Source organism: Grus americana, chromosome 1 (genome assembly GCF_028858705.1).
Source record: "Grus americana isolate bGruAme1 chromosome 1, bGruAme1.mat, whole genome shotgun sequence".
NCBI lineage: Eukaryota > Metazoa > Chordata > Aves > Gruiformes > Gruidae > Grus > Grus americana.
This window is the reverse complement of record NC_072852.1, coordinates 186,418,456-186,443,760: the sequence shown is the minus strand read 5'-3', so window position 1 is coordinate 186,443,760 and position 25,305 is coordinate 186,418,456. Positions and strand designations below refer to the sequence as shown.

At 40.0% G+C, this 25,305-nt stretch overlaps 1 protein-coding gene across 4 annotated transcripts in view; it reads left to right on the top strand.

The window, feature by feature from the left end:
* The window catches only part of ENOX1 (ecto-NOX disulfide-thiol exchanger 1), a 370,433-nt gene that overhangs the window by 18,026 nt on the left and 327,102 nt on the right, over positions 1-25,305 (top strand). Inside the window, exon 2 of one of the 4 annotated variants that reach the window (XM_054809876.1) lies at positions 8,856-8,917. The exons of the other annotated variants lie outside the window; for them this stretch is intronic. The gene's annotated coding sequence lies outside the window, so the exon portion shown is untranslated. The remainder of the gene's footprint in view (positions 1-8,855; positions 8,918-25,305) is intronic. 4 annotated transcript variants of the gene reach the window in all.

Genomic DNA, 25,305 nt, shown 5'->3' with positions numbered 1-25,305 from the left:
ATTTTTATTTTTTTTTTTTTTTTTTTTGGCAAAGGGCTTCATTTGAAGTCTGTTGAACTTAATGAGAGTTTTCTGAGTGACCTTCTAATGTCTGTTTAAGACTGTAAAGGCCTCTGAAGTGGTAATGCTGAGAGGTGTAATTGGCCCTATAAATCTCAGTAGGTCATTAATTCTAAATCCCAATAATGTTAAGACCAGGATGCATGTAACTGAAGCAAAGTGATGAGCATAGTAGGAAGATTTATGCAAGCATTGTCTTGCTTTAGTTTGCACGGTAGTAGAAATTATTCGTAGTTTTGGCTTGGAAGCTTTCTTTCTATCTTAACATCATTCAGACGTATCACCTACGTGTTTCTGGAAACTTATAAGTGTATCTTTTGGGGGGAGACGGCTGGGGATTTTTTTTTTCATATCAGGAGGTAATAGAACATGACTTGGAAAATCTCTGTAAGATGATATCAAGCCCTCAACTCTCATCATTTAACTGTATAAAAACAGCTTTCCAAACATTACTGCACTTAACGCATTTGCTCCTAATAATGACAGCTCAAATTTTAAAGCACCTATGTAAGTTTTTGTTTGGTCTGTGGAGACAGGTTCCTGAAGTATGCAGTGTCTGTAGCTCTCACGCAGGTACACCCCAAATGGGGATGCCCACAGCAAGGTGCACTATAAATCCACCATCTCTGCATGTACTTGGTGAGAATTGCCAGCTAACGAAAGCCTCGCCATTATTTACAGTGACGGGAAAGGCTTTTCAGTGTGTTCCTTGGGGGGAAGGGGAAAAAAAAAAAAAAGAAAAAAAGCCTTGACTTGGCTCAGTGAGAACTTGTATCTTGCTTCCCCCAGTCGGAACTTACTGTAAGATGTCCTTACTTCATGGTTTGAGGTGGTAGTGGTTGTTGCTATAGAAGTGCATAAGCAAGGAGTCAAAAATGAACCAGTGCAGTTTTATGGCTTTTGCTGTGTGTCATTTGACTGCCAGCCGTGTGTCTGATCCATCTTAAAGTCCTCTTTCCACTTTCCTGTGGAAAAAATTTGATCCTCCTTTGCTTCGGTCCCCTGCCAGGGACTGTTCAGAGAGATCATCTTCGTACCATGCCCCCAAGGTGAAAAAACCCAAGTGTATCCCAGCATAGACAGGACACTGGGAGGAAACAGTTACGATCAGTAGGGGAAAAAAAACCACCATAAACAAAGCCATGCAAAGAATAAAAAAAAAAATCAGACTTTCAAAAATGAAACAGAGCGTTTATGTGAAAAATCCTGAGTATCGGTATTTTTATGTAATCTGAGGTGGAAAGGAAATGTTTGGTATCCCATAGTATTCTGCTGTAACAACACATTCAGCTTTCCGAAACATGTATTTGTCATCATATCTGCTTCCATTTATAACTGAAAAGAGAAATTATAAAAGCCGATTGCTTGGTCTCTGGCCTTTCTGCGCAAAGGCATGCGTACTGCCTCACCAGCTCTGAGAGACTCTGTTAGGGACTGTCCCTACGAGTGCTTGCCAGGCGCTTAGCAGCAACGGGGGCTCAGGTGGAGGGGGAAGAAAAGGCAGGGCTTGTGTGTGTGTGCTTTCCTCCATTCTTCAGGCAAGGATTTCAATTTCAGTTTGATCTGTAATTTTCTGGCAAAGCAATGACTTTGCAACTGTATCTAGTTTGGGTTTTTGGGGGGGTTTTTGGGTGGGTTTGTTTTTTTTTTTCAGTGGATGCCATAAAGCCTTCTACTGTATTTGAAATAGTTCCTTAATTTTTTTTAAACTCTAACTGTAATCTTGTACTGGGGCCTCTAACAAACATTAGTATTCATACACAAAACAACACATGATGTACACAACCTGCCTAAGCTAGAGCCTGGCTCAAAGGCAGTGTAAAAGGACATGAAGTAGATTAACTGACCAGTTGAGAATCTCCATCGTAGGGAGCTTTAGTTGTGTTTTTGCTGTCTTCTGGAACAAGAAAAAACTAAAAGTCAGGACCTGGGATGAGGAGAAAAGATGTAGCAAGAACTTCTCTGCTGTAGGTGAGCCATCAGACTGCTCTTTGCAAAGAGTGAGCAAATTCAGACTAACTGTGAAGCTGCTTTAAGCCAAGCCTGTGCTCCTAGCAGAGGACAGGTCTAGTGTGATTGCAGAAAAGATTGATCTTTGAGGAGCCCTCAGCCAGTCTGAGGGTCACACCAAATATTCCCAAATAAAAGGTCCTAAAATGTTCACTTTACGTATCTAACCAGAACAGATCTGTAGTTTTCAAGATGGGTAGTACTAATTTCATGTGATATAGTTCCTTCTGCCATTTTTGAGTGTAAGTCAGAATACAGTTTCAGGTTCTAAAATACGTAGCGTTTTCCTTGCAAAGAAGCTTGTCTGGGGATATTGAAGCTGTCTTTGTTTAGCTTTGCTATTTACTTTATGAAAACTGGTTTGATGTTTTTGTTTTTCTTCTTATGCTGCAAAACTTTTTTTTTTTTAATCTACAAATATGGAAGCATTGGAGTTAGTGTTGGAAAATGTTCTTACTTTTTCTATGTTTGAGCTTCCATTTCAGAAATAACAAGATCAGGATAAGAACATTCGCAGGATCAACACACTCCTCTGGGTTGTCATTACAATGACAGAAAAGAGATGTATAGTGAAACTTCACTTCTATGTGCTGTATGTGGTGTCATTCCCTTAAATGATATGAATGGGAGAATTATCCCAGTGGATGTCTGTTATGATCCTTCTCTCTGGAAAGGTTGTTGATAATTGCTGTTTATCGTTTTGGAGAGGATTTGTTCAAATATATCTTGAGTATTCATTTTCCATAGATTTGTGTCTAGGGGACTTAAAAGTGACAACAAAAGGAGTGCATGGTAGAAAATAACTGTTTGCACAAAAGCAATTTTCAGTATTTTATAAGTGAAGGAAGGAAAGAAGAGGGAAAGTTCTTTTTCATGATGCTTTTCCCAACTTCAGCTCTTTAATTCCTGCCTCAAAACCTCCATTTCCATCCCTCTGTTACCCCAGTCCACGTTAGGGACAAGAGGACCTTTCACTTGGTGAAAGCTGAGGAAAGCTCTATAGCATCCATAAGAACTTTGCAGTCCAAGTATTTTCCTTTGTGTGCAGCAGAGTACTTTTTTTTTTCTGTTTAAAATTTTTGTTGTCAGTATTTAGGTGTTTTCACTGAATTTTCAATGTTTTTACATCAAAAATGTTGGTGGTGTTTGTTTTTACAAGCTCTTAGAAAAATACATCCAAGGGGAGGAAAAAAACGTATAGTTTGTGTCTTCAGACTGCTGCTGTGTTGTGATAAGAGTATCATTCTGACTGAGGTTTGATTTCCAATCTCATTTGTTTGGCTGCACCAACTTGTATGTCATATACATGTCACGGAAGGTTATTGTGCCTCGGTGCAGGGAAATTTCTTCCCAGAAAGAAGTGTAGATCTTATTGTGGCATCTGACAGGAATTTTAGGCCAGTTTAGAGTAAGAGGTAAAAAAACCCCTCATGAAGAACAGCATACTTGGCTTAATTTTATATGCCATCATACTTCTCTATAATGCCATTGGGATTGTATGCAGGAAATTTGAAAATGGAATTGGGTCTCTTAATTTGGGAGGATTTAGAAAGAACTGAAGGAAGGACAGGCTCTGGTTGTGTTTGATTTCAAGGTTAGACCACAGCTACTGGATGCTGCGTTAGACGGAACCTTTTTCTGTGCAGAGAAGATCTGGTGATCCAATTACTAGATCACTCCTGCTGTTTTGGCTTTTATTTGGCCATTAACTGTTCAATACACCTTCATCTAGGGTGGAAAAACCCAAGAATGAGTCTCCTGTGACAAGAAAGTGAATGTTTTTGATGCTAGCTCGCTCTCCTGGTGATATAATTACATGCCATGAACACAAGCCTTTATTCATGTTGAAGTTGCTGATTTCTGGATTCGCTGATGGACTTGCTTGATTTTTTTTCAAAAACTCCTTGAGCAAGGAGTGAGAATTGGTTTGGAAACTGTTGTATTTATGGAATCTCAGGATCCAGTTTATGAATTCTGGTTCAGTTGCTTTATCATGGGATGCCTCAGGGCGATAAGCTGTTGGAGCTCAGAGCAGGAGCAGCAGATGACCGTTAGCCTTAATGGTGCCCACTGAAGTGGGAACAACTGGTGCTGGCGTCTTAGGAAAAGAGGGTTCAGCCAAATTACTCTGCAGGGAAAGCAGTGGGAACATTCACTATTTTTCCAGAAGCGGAACAAAGAATGTTTATAAATAAGACCCTGGGGACCTTGCTGAGCTTCAGGAAGCTAGGCTGACTTCTGCGGAAAAGAAGTTTGCTTTGCTTGACCGTCCAGCCTAGGAAGAAGGAAATGCCCCATGTGGGTGATAGGGCAACATGATGTGGTTCAGTAGAGGAGTCATATGGGGGGGAAAAAATGATCCCATATTCTTGTTAGGTTTCTGGATTCAGTATAAACATACTTTAGGAAAGGGAAGCAGAGAAATACAAGTCCAGGTAAGGTAAAACTGATTGTGTTAGCTCTGAACTATAAATCCTGAGTGCCTGTAAGAACATAGTCCTGGGAAAGACTATGATTTAGATAGCATGGGGTCTTTAGCATCTTTGCATGCTCGGATCATGTCTCTTTGAAGAGCTAAAGGACAGGAGGGCTATCCCAAAAATGCGTGCCACATGGGCCAGATAAAGAGCAAACACTGCGTGCTAAAGGCTGTTTAGGGACACCCTGGCTGAATGCATCGGGACCTGAATGCGGTCAGCTTACTGAACGTCTAGCTGGGAAACTCTGCCAGAGCTTTTTGAAAATGTGTGAAAATACGCTGTCCGGTTCAGATCAATTCCCTTGGAAAAGGAGAGAATTTTACTGCAAATTCTGTCTTTAATGAACAGATTGAGGCTCTCTGATCATATTGCCTAGTCCTGAATACTCGCTTCACCAAGAATTACGATAAGCAGTTTCTTTGAGTAACCCAAAGCTGTTCTTCTAACCAAGAACCAGATAGAAGGATAGTTGTGTTTGTCATATACTAAATGTAAATCTGAAACAAATGGTCTACAGACCCTGTTAGTCCTGCCGTGGCTCAGAGATCTGGAATCCTTTCTCAAGTGTGCATTTGCCAACAAGTAGGGCTTCCATAGTGTAAAACCCATCAATCATCTGCTTGTATATCTGCAGCGTGCAGCAGAGCCAACAGGGCATGAAAATCTAGACTGCCATTTTTTGGAACTAGAGGAGGTAGCAAAAGAGGCAATGTATTTACTGAGAGCCTCTGCGTGTGAGGATGTCATTGCAGCCTTCAGATTTTTCTTGTTTGTGGTTTTTTTTTTTTTTTTTTTAAAAACTGTCCTATGTGTCAGTTTCTAAGATGTCTAGTAAACTACATGACCATGCACCCTAGATGCTGTTGATGCCTTTGATATTGCTGAGAAAATGACATAGTTTGGATCTTCAGAAAGAGTAGCCTGAATTCATCCTGAGTAAGTTGAGAAGTGCTTAACAAGGCTGTCTATTCTAGAAACATACATTACCCAAGTTTCCTTTGAATGAAGAGAAGCAGATACCTTTATACGTCTATATCTGTAGGTATAGATTTTGGTCTTAGCGTGGCTGAGATCTTCTGAAGATACCTATTTCTCTGCATTGACTGGACAAAGAGTCTAGGGTGGTTACCTACTCAGGTCAGGTCCTTCAGCTGGGAACAGCATTTAAGTGCAATCTCTCTTTGATACTGTGAGAAGGGTGAACAGCAGCTTCTTTCCAGCCTTTCTTTACCAACTATATACTGTCATGCAGTAATTTGAAAATAGATGGGCTACCTATACAACTGAGGTAGCTAATGATCCACCTTCCTCTGTGTTGACAAACAGGCGGGGATCTAGAAGAAATGCCGACTGTCCAGGGCCTATTGCAAGTAGAAACAAGAAAGAAAAGGGAGTGGCTGTAACTAATTCATGCTTTTTGACAATCTTTGAAGGTACAGAGCAGACAGCTGAGACCCGAGCAGTGAAGTGACTGCTTCCCTCTGAACTTCCTAGGTGACTTTGGAGAGTTACTTTAAGGGCTGAAGGATGATATGCTCATGGTCAGGTGCTTTAGGTCTGCCCAATTCCAATGGCAGAGATGACTCCATTTTTAAGAAGAGTAAGGAAAGACATGTCACTGATTTGTTACAGTCCAGAGAGGTAACTTACCTCTTGAGCACACTCAAAGCTGCACTGTAGAGGGGAATACGTGAAAAAAAAGGGGGTACCTTTGCTGGGTGTACAGTTAAGAATTTGGGTGTAACTCTATGGAGGGATCAGTACTGCGCATATATTTCATATTGCAGCAAGTTGGAATTTTTTTAAAAGAGGCTCATTAGCAACTTTATTGTAAGTTAAGCAAATCACACTTTTGATCATTTAACTACTAATATTTTATTGAAGAACATTATTCACTAAATATAAATGCACTGGGCAGTACTCATATATGATTAACAATTAATTCATATAATCACTGCATAAAACACAGAGTAAGCATTACTTTAGTGCATGAAGTTCACTGAACATAATGCTATTGGTGTGTGATCAAAACACATGCCTTCCATGCTTCTCACCTATCTTTTGTGTTCATCCTAAGTAACATCAGGTATGGGAACTGGAAATTGTTTAACTACAAGTTAGTAACATTTGTGAGGCCTGGTGTCTCTGGAGGACCTCCCTGAGACAGACTCTAAGCAGCTTGTGTCCACAAGTTCAGACTCCCTGCTGGCTCCTTAAAGTGTATGGCCTCCTTTGTATTTGCTAGCAGGTGTTAAATTAACTCAAGGTTGTTTCTGAGTAATTTAGACTTCATTAGAGAAAATCATAAGGAAAATAAATCAGTCAGAAAACAAACGCTACTGGTCCAGAACTCTTTGATGAATGTGGGCACCCTGGAGGTAGGTATAGGTTCAAATATCTTAATTTAAGGTGCAGAAAATTGCCTGTGGGTACATGTTACACTGATATTTAGGAATGACTTTGAAGGCCATTCTCACATACTTGGAGCTGAGTGAGCACTTTTTCTACCATGCACTTTATATCTGATAGGAGTTTCTGCTGTCCTAGTCACAGGCAGAGCAGGACCTTTCTGGAAATGAGGCTCACCTCTTCTGCTGGCCGGGGAGAAATGTGGAAGTCTGAGAGAGGCAGCACGGGACCGATGCTGTCAACCTGCCGCGAGCTCAGGGGTAGCTCTCTCGGCTGTGATCCAGGACCCAGGAGGGATGGGCTGGGGGGCCGGTGCCCTGAGATCAGAGAGCCACCAGGATCATGCTTGGACTGTGCCTGAGGGTGTAACATCTAAAAGGAATTTCCTCTTAACGTCAAGTAGACAGATTATTCTTTAACTGCTTCATCTGTGTATTTTCCTTTGTTGTTTGATTTCTGGCAGTGGGATATTGGTCTAGTGTGCAGCAATTCTGGTGCATTGTTAAGATGCAGAATTGGAAAATCTCTTTAAGAATCAATATTAAGAAATTAAATATTAAGCTCTGTTCCAAACTAAAATGAACTTGAGAGCGCTTTTTCCTGGTTTCCCCTCCTGTAAATCTCTCTGTAAAGAAGCCACTATTTTTCAGTGGCTGGGGCTTGTAATTTTCTGATCATTTGTAGATGACAGGATGCTGCCTGGCTGTGATGAGCATCCCAAGATGCTGACACATCACATTTCCATGTCGGTTCAGCAACAGGGAGAGAGTTGAGTGGGTTCAGGGAGGGTTGTGTTTTGTGTGGGGTCTTTTCTACAACAGGAATTGTGTGAGTGAAAACTAGCAAAATACATTCTTAATTCCACAATGGCAGTAAGAGGAGTATGCATTAGTGGTATTCTAGCCAGCTTACAGTATTTTGAATGTCTCTATTAGGTCTGAAAACTTAAACACGTGCTTGTTTCAGTCTGTGTTCTGAGCCCCCCAAATCTATTGTATGCCATGGAGGCTATTAAAGCTTAGCTTATCTCCCAGTATCATTCCCCACATTACAATAACTTACTTTTTGGCTGAGGGCACTTCTGAGAACTAAACGGTGATGTGTTTACTTTGGCTGGAGGAGTTGAAATGCTTTAAAGAAAAAAAAAAAAAGAATTAAAAGCTCCCCAAATGTTCCCGCAGCTTTGCTTTCTGCTCTTATTATGCTAATCTGATTGGTTTTAATGCGAGGGCTTCTTTTGCCCTGGGTCCTATGTAGTCTGCAGTGTCATAAAAGGTATACCACTTTACAGCTAAGTAATGTCGACTGCCTTGTAACTTAGAAAATCTGAGGTTCTCAGCTGGAATATTGCACTGCATATGACTATGTCCATTTTTTTTCCTCTTACTTTCCTGAAATGTAGGAAATCACCACATTTAATGTCTATGAGGTCTTACCAAGATGTCTAACTAAGAGCCTGCCTAAGTGAGCAGAAGCTTAAGAAGAACAAAAAGATCTACTTGCATATTCAGTGGTTTTGGTCTTTGGAAAAAGAATTCTTACATGCCTCATTGGTTATTACCATCACTTAGTTACAGATAAACTAATGTACTGTTAGAATTAATTGTCCTGTCTCTATCTTTCTGGGAAAAAGAGATTAAGAAGTGACAGTGAGATATTTGTCAGTATTTGGGAAGTTTCATTTCTTTGTTCTGTGTTAGGCAGGTTGACACCTGTGCATAGTGCAACCACAGAGACCATTCTTGCCTATTTTGTAGACTTCTCTTAGAAAAGACCATGCTAATGTTCACGATAAGGCAAGGGATAATGCAGATCTCTCCTTCAGCGTGCTTGTACGATTCTTGCAAGGGTACCTAGAATTATCATTAAGAATCTCTATTTCTTTCTGGTCCCCAGTTCTTTCTGAGAAATCCCAGTGGGGAACAATTTACCTTCAGGCTTTGCAGTGAGTGGTTCAGGTAAGTAGGTTCCTTTCCATGGCCACGTGCATTAAATGTACAGACAAAGGTGGTGAGGGAGGGTGCAGCTTGGGATTCAGTGATGCGGTGGTATGATGATATGCAGGCCCGCTGCCTTCGCGCTGGACCCAGCTGGTAATTTCCTAATGTTTGGCTGGGGCTTGGGCTTGGATGAAAGGGAGCTGGCTGGAGCTCGGGCCAGATAATTTGGAGATGCTAATGGCTCGTTTGTTAAAACAAGTAGAGGGCTTGGCAGGGAGAGAGGGAGTTTCTTTCTATCTCGTCTCACCCCTCCCCTCCGCTTTCCCACTTTGCCTGCTGTTCACCCAGAGCGTGTTCATTTTATGGGTGCTCTTTGGAGTCCTCATGGACACTGGTCGCGAATGCCCATTTCCATCGGGTTTTTTTCATGATTACAAGTGTTTCTTGTGAAGATGAGTCTTACTATCATTGTACATATTTCCACTTGGTGCCGTCTGGCTTGTTGCAGTGGTTTGCCCGTGAGTATATCTTTGCAAACCACTTCAGAAGAGAGAGAAAGAAATGTCAGCTGTTGTAGGCTATTGACTGCCAGTTACTGATTTGGGCTGGCTGGCATGAACACATTTATGTCTGTGGTTAAAAGCAAGCTCTAGATTTCTTTTTCTCTGCTGGCTTAGATTCAAGGGGCTTTACATAGAACTGATGATGTGTCCTCACCGAGAGATCAGTTGCAGAAGGAAGTGAACTTTCTAATTATGAGATCATGGCTTCTGTTATGGCAAATAAGTATCTTGTGTTGCTTCTTAAAGAAGGGAATTCTGTACTCAGATTTTCTGGCTGTCTTCAGTAGAAGCGTCACAGCAAAACAACTTGAGGATAGGTATTTTAAGCTGTTTTATCAGTGTGATCAACACTGGGTTTAGTGCTGTGTGAAGACAATTCCTTATAGGAGAGTCAGACCCTAATTCTCTACAGAAGAATTTTACAGCATGCAACAGGTGATTTTTTTTTTTTTATATAAAATATATAATACATATATTTTTACTCGCTCCATATCCACTAGCTCCAGTTTGGAGACATGTGGCTGCACGTTTTACAAGCTGTAGCTTCCATTGTCAGCCCTAAGTAGGAAACATGGAAGTGTCGGTGGGATGGATTGCTGTGGTCAGGTCTGCATTTGGGTGGAGCAGGTGAAATTCTGCCAGGTAGTAATGAAGAAAAGAGATTTCTGGCCACTATTCACAAGTGAGGTGTCCAAGCATAGAGATATGAATTTGAACATGCACCAAGAGGCATGGATCTCATTTAAAGTGCTGCAAACTTAGCTAAAATATGCCCGTTGACAGCTCTTGCCATCCTGGATTCAGCCCAGAATGAACACTTCTGAATACTAGAAAATAAATAGGAAATGGACCTTGAAGTGAGCTTTCAGGTTTATGTACAGAATATGCTTACAAAGGTGTTTATTGTTTTAGTAGAAGACTATTTGATACTCATTTTACTTTATATTTCAAAAGATTCTCTAATGAACCGCAATTAGAATATTATCATTATTATTTTAATGAAGTTTTTCTTTTAAATTAACAGAACTGTGCTGTGTTATAAACATGTGGGTTTGGTCACTTAGTAAGGATGGAAAAAATCCTTTGATATAACTTTCTTTAGCTGGCAATTTGCAAGTTGTTTGTTTGGTTGTTTTTTTTTTTTTTTTTAATTTACAATGTATATGCATCATAAAGGGATCAAAATAAATGGTAATTGAAATAACTTTGTTTCCAGGGCGATTCTTTCTTCATTTATTTTTATGTGTTCACTATTTCATATGCCTTTAATTGAACTGTTTTTTATTTTAATAATTTGTATCGCTTTATAGTGGTGAATTTGTTCTTGTTGCAGTTTGGGCTTTTTGTCATTTTTTTGTCATTCCTGGGAAGTCAGAACGTTAAATAAGTGTAGAAAAGATTTGCTGTACATCAATTTTGATTATCCTGCAAGCACGACACAGATTAGATCTATAAACACATGTACAGATATTTTAAGCATGGAGGCAACTCTGCTAAACCTGATGAGTCTGTTTTCAAAGTTAGAGGAATGAATAGGAGTTTCTAAGCGATAAGTGCACAGACCCTCACTTGTCTATGAAATTCATTATGTCCAGAGCGTGGCTTACTAAAGTAGGCGTGTATTTTCTTTTAACCGAACCAACGGGGAAAAAAAGTTAGAGGGAAGCAAGGTCTCCCATCGGCATGAAACTGACAGTTTGAAAGATGCCGCGTGTGGTCCGTTTTACAGCCAACGGCCCTTCTATCCACAGCTGGCAGCAGCAGCAGCAGAACAACAACATCTTGCTGCTTAAACTTGATGGTTCATCTGTAGCGATCAGCTTTTTTTTTTTTTGGTTAGTAAATCGCACTAGCTAATAAGAGCTTTTAATATATGATACTATATATTAATAGCTATCTGTTGTAACTGTTAAATTATAATATTGCCCATTAAACTTTCTTACAAATTAATGACAATTTTCTTCTGAAAAGGTGATTCCCCACCCCCATCTCCATTTGTCACTAGGGAAGCTTTATTAATTTCAACAGAGAATTGCTGGTGATTTTGTTTCCATTTTACAAATAGGTTGGAGCTCCTTTTAGTAGGGGCTCAGGGTGTTTCGGGAAGCAAAGACATTAAAAAATAAAGAAGAGCTGTGTTGTTTGGGGAGAAAGGAGAAGAAACCAAATAGGAACATTGAAAGTCAAGGTGAACAGTTAATAGAGCTCAGGGAATAAAAATATCCCTACATGAGATGGGGGGAAAAAAAGACCACGATGAAAAGGGAAGAGAAAGAAAATACAAAATAAAGCAAACTGCTCTGCATTGCCCAGGAATTTATGCAAGAAGCCCTAAGTAATGTCTGCAAAGCAATGTTTTCTACATATTGTGATGGAATTTGGGGTGTTTTTTGTATGTTTGACTGCCTTTTCCTACAATTGAAACCCAACAGTTTACTAAGGATTTTTCTTTTCTACAGTACTTCCACTCTGGAATTCCATGTTCATGCAGGGGAAGATCTATTTCTTGCAACAAGTTTCTTTCATTGGAGAAGTGAAAACGATGCAGCTGGTATTGCATACTTATGTTGGCATTGTAATTGAGCAGAGCAGAGGCTCTGTAGTCCTTGCTAAAAGCCCAAGAATTTACCTTGTTTGGGGAGCTGGCAAGAACTTTTACTAAGGAGGCACTAGTAAAGATCAGTACGTTGTTCACACTATGAAAGCACTAAAGATGCAATGGTCCCTAACCACCATCAAACAGAAGATGAGATCCTTGTGTCATGGAAAAGCCAAGAGTTCCTCTGGCTCCACTTTGGGGAACAGAGAAATCCCAAGACACAGTACAGCAGCGCTGTAAAGGGCACTAATGCAAGTTAAAGCCCTTATACATGATAATGCAGTAGGACTGTATGGAGAGGATTAACAAAATTTTGTTTCAGATATCCAGGGGCAACTGCCTTTTTGCATAGAAAGAAATTACAAGTTGTGTTTTTATTTTTTCCTGGGGCCCTTCTACTCTTCCCACCCTCTGTGTTCTCCACGTGACACATCTGTGCCAGGCAGTTTCAGCACAGTGACAATTGTTTCCTTCCAAATTTCAGATCCTCTCCATGAAAGAACCATTGCAACTTCTTCTTTTAATCTTGTTTTGCATCCCAACCCTCTCCCTGCTGAGAAACCTGTCCCTCCTGTTTCACAAGGTCAGACTATGGTACCGCAGTTGCCTATTTTTCTTTGAAGGGAGAGTGAGTATGTTCAAAATTGTTAAGAAACATAATTTTGAATCATCAAGTAAGGGGGAGGAGCCAAACAAATTTGATCATCTGATTGTAGGGGATATTTTGCGGTATTAGATTTTTTTTTTAAATACATTGAGATAACAGGGCATATTATTAATAAGCAGTAATTATACTCCTGGCATAAACCCAACATGAATGTTGCAAGGCAGAAGCTTTCTCCAAGCAACCTGTATTCAGCCACGAACACTTTAATAATTTCTACAGAAGTAAATCAATAGATACATATCTGGTCTGTTTGGTAAATTCTTTGAACAAGTTCCTTGTTTCTTGGTAACATGTGTTGCAGGAGGACTGTCAAAAGTTTGCGAGATATTAGCTTACCTGTCTGTCACTAACACCCTAGGATTAAAATGGGCTGCATCCAATGCAGAGGTAAAGTAGGCCATGCCTTAGGATCTCCAAGTGTATGCAACATGGAAAAGAAAGTAATGAGTCTTCCAGCACCATTTAGGAACGAAGTGCTTTATCAGTGCCACAGGCACCAGTACAGCAGCTGTTTGCCCTTTTCCTCAGCCTTTGCACTTAAAATCCAGACCATGCAGGGGAGAGAACAGGACCAACTGTAAAATGTGTGACATATCTCTGGGACAAGCAGAGAAGCTCCAATGATTAAATGTTTGGTGGCTTCTTGGTGGCATTACAGGAGGAACCCTCCTGGCCTGTAATCTCCTCTGTAAAGACAGAGGAAAGAAAAGTTGTGGTGGGTTGACCTTGGCTGGCACCGAGGTGCCCATCCAGCCGCTCTCTCACTCCTCCTCCTCATCAGGGCAAAAGAAAAAAAATAAGATGAAAAAATCGTGGGTTGAGATAAAGGCAGTCTAATGAAGAAAAGCAAAGGCTGCATGTGGCAGCAAAGCAAAAAGATGTCTTCTCTCCTTCCCATCAGCAGGTGATGTCCACCCACTTTGGGGGAAACAGAACCCCAGTACCCATAGTGGCTGCTCTGGAAGACAAACACCTTAATAATGAATGCCCCCACTCCTATTCCTCTCTTAGTTTTTATTGCTGAGCACAATGTCATATGGCATGGGACATCCCTTTGGTCAGTTGGGGTCAGCGCTCCCTGCTGTGTCCCCTCCCAACTTCTTGCCCCCCCCCAGCCTCCCGGCCCTTGGGGGGTGTTGGAGGGACAGCCTTGTGCTGTGCGGGTGCTGCTCGGCAGCAGCCAACGCATGGGTGCCTTACCAACACCGCCACGGCCACAAACACAAAGCCCAGTGCAATATGGACTGCTATGGGGAGACTTAGCTCCAGCCCCTCCAGACCCACTACAAAAGAAAAGAAATCCTTCCATGAGAGGCAAAAGGACAGAGAAGCTGTCCTTGCAGAGATAGAAAATAGCAGGAACGGTACTGACGAGTATCGATGTACAAAAGCAGCTTGTGGAGTTGTGCAGAGAAGGACAGTACTAGTGGTGAGTACACGAGTGCAATCCAGCATTAGCATAGCCACGTCCTGCGGTCCTAACAAAGCAATTTTTATAAGAAGTCAATTACTGTTCAAGGTTTTCAGCAGATGTGTAATGCTTTCAACATTTGATACCCAGAGCTAGTAATGATTCAAAGACTTAAACTTCTGCAATTAATAATGATGGCTCCTGACAGTGCTGTTCACCACACTAAAGAAAAGTCAATCAAAAATCCTACACTTAGATACTTGTGATCAAGCAGCACAAACATGTGCAACATTTTAAAATGTGATACTGTATATACGTGGAATACAGTTTGAACTATTTTGTGATGTGGTTAGTTACTACAGGAACAATCTGCATATATTTATTTGTGTGGTAAGTGGCTCTGTTACTCATGCTGTTTCTTCAGTGAGTTATTTTTGACTAAAGTACCACAATTTAACAAAATGACCCATCAACTTATAATAAAATGCCCTTTGAGTAAGTTACTGCTGGAAGGATGTACACGGAAAGTCCATGAAATCTTCATTACACAAGTTTTTATTTCTGTTCTTTCAGTCTGTTGCAAAGTTTCTAGACAGAGCATCCATAACAGGGCCCTGATAATTTTCTTAGGAAGCTGCCTTTGCTGTATTTAACATTTTTTTTGTGTGCAGTATTTTGTAATTCTATATCCTACTTCATTAAAGAGGTTGAAAAATACTGCTTTGCAAATTAGTTATGGGTCAGCAGCTGCTGATTTTACAAGGCTGCACCATTTCCTTCTCAGCTTTGCAGACATGCTCGTATGTCATTCTGTGGCTGCCCAGGGTAGATGTGAATATCAAGTTGAATCCAGAATATTGTGTTTTTTCTTGTATCTCAAAGCCTAGCCAATGGTTCCACTAAAATTTGGAAGGATAAATTGAGTATTCTATAAGCGGGGGGTTGTATGTATAGCTGTCCTGATAAAAGGGTAACAGTTGTGAGGGGGTTTTGGGAAAAAAATAATCCTAGCATTCGTGGATGTGTCAGCCTATGTAAATAAGAGAGAACCTGGTGTGGTAAGCATGCTGTTGAGAAACAACTTATGTTTATGGACAGTGATTCATGGTGTTGGTCCCAAGAACCATCTCATGGCACATCAGGAGAATCAGAAACCTCTCCCCACCAATTCTGCAGAAACTTAAAATTTTTGCCAGTTTTGTGACTGGTGGCAGTGACATTTTCTTTACTGCAAATGATCTCTTTGGGAGAACAGTTCCAGCACCAGACTGGGTAGCTACTGACCTGGCGTGACTGCCAGAGAGGAGAGTAGAAAGCTTTTAGAGGAATACATTTCTCCATATTGAAAGCAAATTTCCTCCCTCCCACCACAGTTTTGAGGTAGGATCCACACAGATATCTAGAATTTGTCATTCTGCAGTGTGTCTCTCATCTCCATTGTTTACCTCCCAGCCTTCCAGATTAATTTTGGTGTCAATATACAGCTGCTGAGGGAGAAATGAAATGCAAACTGTGTTGTTTCTCAACACTCAGCTTAGGTTTCCTCAACCTGGAAGCAGCAGTTTCCTGAAAGAGGGCGTGCCAGGGAAAGTTCATCTCGCCCTCTTCTTGTGCTTCTTTGTCTACAGGAGCTAAGAAACCTTGTGGCTTCTGCCACTGCTGTGTGACTGATTCCAAATGTCATGTATTAGTGACTTCCAGGAGAGGTGAACATAGTGTTTCCTCCATGTTAGTTGGTGTAAGTTTGAAAATGCTGCTGTGATGTACAAAGAGAAAGAAAAAACTGTCCATGAAATGTTAGGAAAGCATCTGGGGAATTATCTACTTTGACCAGTGTGGTTCATAGCTGTGGGTTCAGTGGGAAGCTGGTGAAAGCCAGATGCATGGATCCAGTTATTTAGAAATGTTCCTTCTACAACAGCTAGAGCATGAGAAGGAGGGATGAGGGGACAGCAAGCCCAGCAGACCTCACCTATAGACAAGCCCAGGAAACCCCCTAGATTCTTACTTCTGGCCTCCTGAATCTGAGATTCTCAGGGCTTGTCTACATACTACTTTACAAAAGATGCCTCATGCCCTTGCTAGGGTCTTTGTAATGAAGTGTCAGGAGGAAATGTATCTATATAAACAGTGGGTTGGGATTTTTAAATTTTTTTGGTTGGAAGACTAAAGCTCAAACCTGCTTTTCTGAGAAGTTGAAAAGATTAATAAGGTCATGTTTCTTCTTTTATTTATGGGCTTGTTATGACTTGGAGCTCAGTTCAGCAAACGTGTAGGCATATTGCTGGTTCTAGACACTCTCATTGATGTACCTCAGGTTGCAAACTACCTCAAGTATAAAAAATAAGGTCCTCTTAGAGATTTTAGGCCATTTTTCAAACACACAACCTTTTGATGTGAATGAATTTCATGTGAAGTTGCACTTTAGAAAGTTTTTCAGCCAGCAGCTGACTGTTTTCATGATGCCTTGGAGATGTGGGTTGATCAAAGACCTTTAATAGAGCAACCTGATGCTTCTGTAGTTCATCTGGCAGGAGTGTGGGCAAGAGAATAGGCACAGACAGTTCCAGTTCTTGCCACAAATATTTCTTCCTGTTTAGGATGGTGATTTCCTTAGTCCTCACTGGTAGGCTTTCTGTCCCTTTTTGTAGCAAATGGTACTCTGTACGAAAACAGTCCTGTGCTTAAAGTGGAGAATAAGGAGTCATGAGGGTTCCAAACCCAAACCGTTGGGTCCCAGATATCTACTGAGTAGATGTGCATGTCTTCCAGAAACCTCCTCCAAAATACATCCCTCTTTGCATCTCGTTCTCTTATCTGTATATCTGTCTATTGTGAGTGTATTTCAATATTAATTGAAAGTCCACAAATTCACAGTTGATTCCAACAGAACATTTTTTCCCCCATATATACAGTGGTGTTTTTATCTTTTCTTCTTTTATTCCATTCTCCAAAAAATGTAGCCAGAAAAAGTAGTTATAACTAACATTGCAGCTCTAGCTAAATTCTGAAAAGCAAAACTACAGTTAAAATTGAAATTTGCGTCTTACCATTAACTATTCAGCTTATTTTGTTGGTGGTTATTACATTAGTGTCCAAGAAAATGTGTGATCTTATATATTACGCATGCTATAGTCCTTAGGCATAATAGGGTTAGTTGAGGACAGAGTGTCAGATGATGTATTTGTCATTACCTTTGGTTTGCCTAGTTGCATGCTGTTGTGGATTTGTGTTGAACTATTATTAATAGTTGAATGTAGATTTTTCTCTGACTCGGTGACTTATTTTAAAAAAACCCTACAACTTCTTGGTGTGCTTTATTTCCCTGTCATTTTCAATAGCAGAAGTGTTTGCTGTTAAATGCACTTTGTCTCCAGTTTTGATTCTTCTTTAAAGAAAACAGCATGTTAAAGTGAATTGTACAAATTCAACTATTTGCTTCTCTTTTGTAAATGCTGGTAATGTGTATTATTAATTACATTGCTATTGTATGGTAAAAAATATTTTTTTCTGTTCAGTAACTCTACCTTCTGTTGTGTAACTGTTCCATAAAGGTCATCTTTTTACCAGACAATAATCTTAAATGTCATGCTTTCCAATATGTTTAACCACTTCATATCTAGATATATACTTGGTGGAGCAGAGCATTTTGCTAAATGAGTTTCAGAGATTGGCAAAGTAATTTAATTCAAAATAAATTGAACTTCAGTATTCTTCTTCCTATGCCTGTACCTTGCTACTTTGATATCATCAGCCAATTTTGAGAATACATATAGCTGATCTCTGTTTTCTGTTTATAAATGTGGCTGATGTACTTTATTCCAAAAAATCTGTGCTTAACACAATGGCAATGATTTAACGAAAAGAAACACTTTATGCCTGAAAGCCGTTTGCCTTCTGGCGTTCTCTTGGGATTCCAGTAAAACATAGGGAAGTGAAACAACTACCTGCCTGTTTGAGTACGTCTGTAAATGCTGAGGATGCATGTGTCTGACCAGAGGCACTTACATGTGGTGGTTATGTATTTTTGGAGCAGTGTTTTGAATATTTCATAGTAGTTCATTTGGGCATACATGTGTTACGTGTGGGTGTGCAGTGCACACCATGGCAGAAAGTGACCTGTAACCTCTACAAGGCTTTTAGTGCAGGATTTAGCCACGTATTTCACATACTCTTGCTCTCTGCTGGGTGTTCTCCAGGGAGAACACAAACCTGCAAGCATTTTGTTCCTATTCTCACTCTTTTAATTTCCATTATTGTTCCAGACTGTTTGCATTTCCCTTAGACACCTGCCATTTTGCCGTCTTCTTTCTCCTCTTATATACAGAATAGTGATTTAGAAGGAACTAACAAGGAGAGATGGGAAGGCTTCCTAGTACCTCATAGAGGGAGAATTTACTTCATGAAGCAAAGAGTTAAACTCAAACTGTCTTACACAGCCAATTAAGTGTATGCTGTCTTTTACTATGCATGCATGCCCTTGTGCAGTTAAATGTAATTTATGTTGGTAGCGTAGCTGTTCTTGCTTAGTGACCTGGGATCAGACTGTGACACGTTCAGTGCAGCCTGACAGTGAGGGAAGAAGACCTACAGATATACACAGGTGTAAGACAGGATTGTTAAAACTGAGATAGTAAGGTGAAGTTAAAGATCATATTATCTGCTCGTCATTTGCAAGCAAATAAAAAACAGGTCTGGTGATTCTTGCGAGGTCCTTGACCAGTCATTAAACTACTTGCCTCAAGATAGACCTGCCAAGTTGGCAATTAACGAGACTTAATCTGGTTAAGAATGTTTTAAAATTAGTCATGTATGAAATTGTGGTATAAATTTCTTTGACCTCCCTACAATTTCTGCTGGTTCATAAGTGGTGAATCACTGCTGGTCTATCCTTGCTGGAACTGAGCTTTTCTGAAGTGATAGTAAATGTAGAGATGATTTTGCACTTTCCGAGATTTGAAAATGTGTTGCCATCTTTAAAAGATATATGCTGAAATGTAAAGCAAGTAAATAAATTAGGTTTTGTTTTTCTGAGATTACATACGTATATGTAGCCACAAAAATATATGTGGGTATGTGTGTACAGTATATGTATTTTATAAAATACTTTGCATGTACAGTATAGCTATTGTGTAACTTCCTTGCTCTGGTCTGAATGTCAGGGATGTGTTTCTTTTAATGTCACCAAGAAAACTATTTGGTTGACTTTGAGAAGAGCATCAACAAAAACAGTCTTGCCTCTTGACACTATTATCATGTGGTTGCTTCTCAGTTTCTCAAATACAGTAATCCTCATTTCTTTATTCCTATGTATGAAATCGTATAGACTACCAATAGTATTTACTGGCCTTAGTATCTAGGAACCTGACTTGCGACTGAGGGCACTCTCTTTATGTGGACAGAAAACAGAGATGTAAGCAAGCCGTTTAGGAAAGCAACCAAAGGAGTATGAGGTAAGAGGTAACAGATGGCTATGGAGAGATTGGAGGAGTACAAGGGAATGATGAGACAGTATTGACCAGCATTGTAAGCAATAGTTTTCAGCACGTTGAGAAAAAAGGTATTTTGGAGGCATTTCGACAAGATATATTTTAGTAGACTCTGCTTGGAAATGTTCAGCTGGCATTACTGTAAGAGCTGACATCACCATAAAAAGTGAGAAAATACATCAGGTGTGAGATGAGCAGTAAAAAGCCTTAAAAGTGGGAACAAATTATACTGGATGCACCAAAGGCAAAGAGGAGCAACGTGGTTAAAGTGAATGACAAAGGAAAACAACCTTTGCAACAGGCAAGATTGTGTCTGTCAAGTATAGAGAAGAAGATGCCTGTAACAATGGGTCTGATGAGAACTTTGGCCAGGAACATGAGCTGTGTGAATGGAGAGGAAAAGCTATATCATAGAGAGGTTATGTAGAATGAATCCACTGAACTGACACATTTCAGATCTCTCGGTTTTGAGAGACTATCAGAGTTGAAAATGTCATCCATGTTGTGGTTTCCATGACAGGCAAGACAGTGATATTGTCCAGAGTGATTAGAGGAGGATACGGAGACCTGAGATTGGGGAGGATGTTACCTGTGTTGTTTTACTCATACTGGTCTTGAGCAAGACATCTCATGGGGGAGGAAGAGGGAGAAGGACTGCAAGGGGAATGTTAGGATTGGAGGAAGAGGGTTTAATGAGGACAGTAGAAGGCAAGCCAAGAGCAGAAATGGTAGATTTATGGGAATTTCTGTTTGCTGATGTGCAGAGATAAGGCATGGATGGAAGGAGACTAAGGACAGAGTTGCTTTGAGTTCCCCATAGGAAGCTGGTGGAGAAGAAGGGGAACACTTGAAATTTGGCACTTACTGGATTAAGAAGGACTTTCAGGATAAAATATCCATGAAGGTTTCACATATATTGTATCATGTATCTACAGTGAGAGATCCAAGGATATAGTATATTTGGAGATAATTTTCAAAGACAGCTGACTTTATCATCAAAAACATTTGGATTGGGGCAAGTTTTAAAAGACTGCTGAAAACTGATTTGGAGTAGCATGTGCTTTAGGGAACAATGATGACTCTATCAGAAGATTACAAACTTGGGGTGCCATATTTTAGAGGAGAATAAGCTCCAGCTTTTTGAAGACAACCACGAGAATCAAATAAAAGACATTTTCTCCAGATCATCCTGTACTGCAAATAACCATAGATCAGAACTTTTGTGTAAATCATATTGGTAGCTAAGTAAATACATTATTTTTTTTTAGAGGTGATGAGCACTTGTTCTTTCCTCTCTTGAATGATGATTTCTGCAATGCAAACTTCAGAGAACAGAGAAGAGAGCACATCTTCCCTTGGGATTTCAGCCGTATTCAGGAAGAAAAGGAGTATATTAGAATTCACTTTATTTTTTTTAGATTTCACTAATTTCTAAGATCTAGATTGTCAGTTTATGTAAACTGCCACAAAACTGTTGAAATGAGGAGTGCGAAGAACTGACAATGTACATTAAAATGTGTGTTTGGAGCAGAATTTATGTTAAAAAACAAACACAGTACTGTTTCAGCTGCTCAGAATTTCTTTTGCTGTGTGAGACTTACATCTAAGAGTGGTTTGGGGTTTTTGTTTTGGTTTGTTTGGGTTTTTTTTTTTTTTTTGTGTAGAAGGTCCCAAGTGACATGTGAAAACAAATATATGGAATAATAACTTGGGGCATAAGATTAGCCATTTGTTGTAGTCCCAGACTTGATTATGGATAGACTAAGGAAGTTAATTCTGTCTGGTACTCTAATTAATAAAATGGCATCTCAGTATGTTGAGAAAATCTTAAGTGATGTTTCCAATGAAGCTTTTTAAATAATTTTTGTCAATAAATAAGAATAAAGGCATAAAACTTATGAAAAAAACCAAACCCAAAACAGAATATATGCCAAATCTTAGTAATTTGTGGAAGATAAGGTAACTTTTTTGAGTTAGTGAGTAAAAAAAAACCCCCCATCTTTGATAAAGAATATAAGATTCCACATTATGCAGCTATTCTTTTATTTGTTTTGATGACTTCTGCTTTAACAGCATACTGGTGAATGTAGTATAATCTTTAATTAAAGAAAGTTGAATAACTGGAGTTACTGAGTCAGAAGGGTTATGCAGAGACATTTATTTTATTGTATGTATTTGCTTTGTGTCTCTTTTTTTTGTACCAGGGATTTTGAATTATTAGTGAATGTTGTGAAGGGCCAGACCACGGTCAGTATTGCAGAACAGTATGAAAGGGCCCTTTGAATATGGTCTGAAAGGAGAGCTGAAAAGTTAAGAGTCTGCAGGGGACCATCAGTGGGCCAAAGCTGGCATTTCTGGCTTTCTGCCAGACCTTTCCCTCTGTGTGACTAACCTCAGGGTTGGACAAGGAGGGATCTCCAGGTGGCTTAGGGTCCTGTTTTTCCTTCTCTCTGCTCCGCTGACTGAACTCACCTGCAGTACAGCCAAAATTATTCAGTCCTGCATTCAGAAGTTGAGCAGTATATAAAAATAAGGAAATAAAGAGCCAAAAAACACAAAAAGAGACAAAGCTTAAAATCCCTGGATTTTGCTGGCAAAATCAACAGACTGAGTTCCCCCATAGCTCCATAGAAATGCTAGCTGTAGGGGACCTCTGGAGGTTTGTGGTCCAATTTCCTGCTCAAAACTAACGCTACTTTGGGTCAGCCTGACTTTCATTGATGTACATTGTTGAGATGGTTTCATACACTAGAGCAACCTGCTCTAGGTGAACCTGATTTAGAAGGGGGGGTAGACTAGATGATCTCCAGAGGTCCCTTCCAATCCCTGCCATTCTGTGATTCTGTTGTGCAGTCAAGGAACTTTTTGATGGAAAACACAACTCCCTTTTCTTTATGTCTCTGCCTTTCCTTCTCAAACAGCCTACATCCATGACCATACTCTGGTCATGTGTGCTGTCCCAGATCTGTAATTCTGATCATGCCATAGCTCTGCTACCACACACAGCCTTCCAGTTCTGCCTGTTTATTGCTTGGGCTCTGTGCTGTGGTGTACAGCTGCTTGAGAAGTCTGAATGCCCTCCATTTCATGACCTCTTCCAACATGTACTTCATCTCCACTGCTTCCTCACTTCTGTATTTAGATACCATCCCCTCATGAACCTAGTTTAAAGCTTTCTCCAGTTGGTAGCAAGCCTGTTCGCAAATATATTCTTCCTCTCTTTATCACATGACGTCCGTTCTCCTCCTCTTAGTTCTCAGGGCTTTTAATCTTTTATCAGGACCTTCATCTGAGATCATCCAATATCTTCTGCTGGAAACATGGGACTGGGGAATGAAGAAAAATCTGCCCTGGATAGTTGATTTAAATTGAAATGTTACTTCACATTTTCATGGCCAGACCTTACCACTATGATAAACTGATGAAATTCACCTGAAAACAGTTACCTCCTGCTGTGTTCTTAGTGCATGAGTTTCGTCAAACTGGCTAAGCAAGGACTTATGTGGCTTGCAGGGGCTTGTGTGAGCTGTTCAGAAGTTAATGAACTGAATTAATTCTAAGAAAACTGAAAATAAAGTTTCAACTATATATAGATAGAGAGATATGTATAGATACGTATATAGCTGTTGGAGAGAACATTCCTGGGGAGGAAAAAGAGTTAATGAGGCATTTCAATGCCTTTATATGGAGCCATATAAATTTCAGCCACTTAACTTTAGCAGGAATATCCTGGAGTGTTTGAAGTGTGGTGAATAATTTAAAATAAATAAGGTTAATGAAGAAGACCCTGTTTGCCAGTCTGAAATGTAAATTTTGAAGACCCTTTTAAGTTTTTGCTTATGCAGAAAAAAAAAAAAAAGAGAGTGAATGATTAGGTCTTGCATTTTATAAACAGTTGGGGTGAGGACAAGTTTGGTTATCTCAGCACCCTATTTGATCTAGATCTTTCAGCATGTGGTCATCTGTCTTTATTGTGTGAAGATTTAACTGATTTTTTTTTTTTCAAATGTTCTTCAAAGTGCATCCAAGCGGGTTTATGAAGACCAGATGAGGTTTGTTAGGATGGTTTCCTCAGAAGCAGTCTGTGTAAAATGTGACATCTTTTAAAAACATTATTAAAGCTGTTATTTCCTGTTCTAGCATTGCCCTTGGCTTTAGGAATAGGTAAAATTTTTCATGGTGATATTTGCATTATCTACTATTAAATGGATGAGTTTGTTCTGCAGTTTTACTTCAGGGCAGGTATTTGGCAAATAGAGCAACTCTGGCTAATTGGACTCAATTCCTTTCTAAAATCTTGATCGCCCATACAAGCATAGTGTGGACACCTGCAGTAAAATTTAAAGTGCATATATTTATATACATATATAGTGGATACTACAAAAAAGATGATTTGCCAATATTTTTTTGTTCTAAGTTTATTAGTAATCATGAAAACACTTAGGCAAACTTTGTCTTTTGGCAGCTTTTTTTTGTCAATAAAGTGTGGCTATTGTGAGAACTCTGAAAGACTTCTCTCACTTCTCGCGTGTCTCACGTGCATCACCTGATGGCAGTAGACAAAGATACTCAACTGTGAAAATCACAGAAAAGTGAAGTGTAATGTACATTGGTGCAATGCTTGAGTTAGATTTGATACTTCAGTCTTTCTTGTGCATCCCTCTAATAGAAGATATCTGAGAGGTAACCATTACCATTGAATTCATAAGTGTCTGCCTTATAATAAGGGGAGCCAGATTATTCAATCACTGTCGCTTTAATGAAGGAAATGAACTGCACCAGCCAGGTATTTGGTCCAGGATCTCACTATTTAATTGTTATGGTCTCACTTCAGAGTTCCTCGTGAGTAAGAACAAAGGACCTGCTATGTGGCTATGGTTTTGACCAGTACTCATCTCCTTTCTTCTCTACCTTTGCAAGAAGGTGTAAGAGAGCTCAGTGGAGCTCCACCCATCTCCTTTGCTGTTACTAGTGGTTCTGGAGGTCTGTGTTGGGACACCAAGAGGGCATACTGTGTGGAGGTGTGGCTGTCACTGCGTGTGTGTGTCGTGGTTTAACCCGGCAGGCAGCCAGAACAACCACACAGCCACTCGCTCACTCCCCCTGCAGTGGGATGGAGGAGAGAATTGAAAAGAAAAACAGAAGGTAAAACTCATGGGTTGAGATAAAGACAGTTTAATAGGACAGAAAAAGCAGACAACAACAACAATAATAATAATATACAAAACAAGTGATGCACAGCATAATTCTTGCCACCCGAAGCCAATTACTCAGCTAGTTCTCAAGCTGCACTGCTTCCTGGCCCACCCCCCAGTTATATACAGAGCATGACGTCATATGGTATGGAATATCCCTTTGGCCAGTTGGGGTCAGCTGTCCTGGCTGTGTCCCCTCCCAACTTCCTGGGCCCCCCACCTTCTTGTTGGCAGGGCAGTATGAGAAGCTGAAAAGTCCTTGACTGCTTGGCAACAACTAAAAAAATCAGTGCGTTATCAACGTTATTCTCGTCCTAAATCCAAAACACAGCACTATACCAGTTGCTAGGAAGAAAATTAACTCTCTGTCAGCTGAAACCAGGACAGTTTGCCACAAGTTCTAACCCTTATGAATTGCTGAGAAAAAAATCGATCTGACAGATGTTCCTCTGAGAACTGGCCCTGGGAATTACTGAACGTCA